The sequence below is a fragment of the Mus pahari genome, chromosome X (assembly GCF_900095145.1).
Source record: "Mus pahari chromosome X, PAHARI_EIJ_v1.1, whole genome shotgun sequence".
In the NCBI taxonomy this organism is placed as follows: domain Eukaryota; kingdom Metazoa; phylum Chordata; class Mammalia; order Rodentia; family Muridae; genus Mus; species Mus pahari.
In genome coordinates this window covers 61,920,141-61,921,167 of record NC_034613.1, presented here as the reverse complement: position 1 = coordinate 61,921,167, position 1,027 = coordinate 61,920,141, and positions in this window count along the sequence as shown.

The following is a 1,027-nucleotide window of genomic DNA, read 5'->3' as shown; positions in this document are numbered from 1 at the left end:
TGCAGACACCTAGTGCACTTGCCTTCCAGGCCAGTGTGTTAGCAGGTTAAAGAGCAATGGGGATGGGGAAATGTTCATGGTGATTTGCAAGTAAGGGTGGCTGCTGTCATAGCTGCTGGCCTCCTCCTGTCCCTGTCCCCGACCCCCACCCTCACTTCTGTGGCGCCAATTTTTGGTTCAGAGCTCTTGTTCCCAACTCCAGCCTGGACCTCACTATGGGATCAAGTGTTCGCAGGGCACACCTGGGGACAGCCCCAAACGAGAAAGCATTTCATTGTGGAGAATGCTTACTAACTGGCAGACACAGCAGTATCAGGTGGAGCACAACAGAGTAAGCCAGTGCCTCTTTTGGAATTGTGCACCCCCATGCTGCAACCTCAAGTCTNCAGGAGACCCTGCACATCCCTATCTGCCTGTGATGGGCAGTGTTCTAACAAGGGACCCCAGACCCCAGAACTCTCCTGCACACGAACTCTGTGGCCTAATCTTAATCCACACAGTCTTAAACACATAGGAAATTAATGGCCTGGATGGTACCTTGCCCATCCCTAAGTCCAGTGGTGGGTGTCCACACTCATCTGTAGCATACCTCTTGTCTTCATGCTCCCCCATACTCTGCCTCTCAACAAAGTTCCTTCCCCCGGCCATCTCAGTGGAATCTCATTACGTTCTTCTCCTTGGCCCATTTCTCTCTCTCTCTCTCTCTCTCTCTCTCTCTCTCTCTCTCTCTCTCTCTCTGTGTGTGTGTGTGTGTGTGTGTGTGTGTGTGTGTATGCCTGTGTGAAACAAATTCCGCATCTGTCTGATCCTCAAAAGAGGCCCACTGTGCTTGCTGATAGATAAGGACTACAGCACAGAGGAAGAATAAGGATGGGCTCACATGCCACCACTGCTCACTGTTTATGCCAGGACAGAAGCGATCCAGGTCATAACCTGGGCTGCAGCAAGCACAGTGAGGCAGAGCACAGTGGACTCTGGCCTCCTGAAACAGCTTCCTAAGGACGCTGCTCTCCTTGTGAACTCCTGT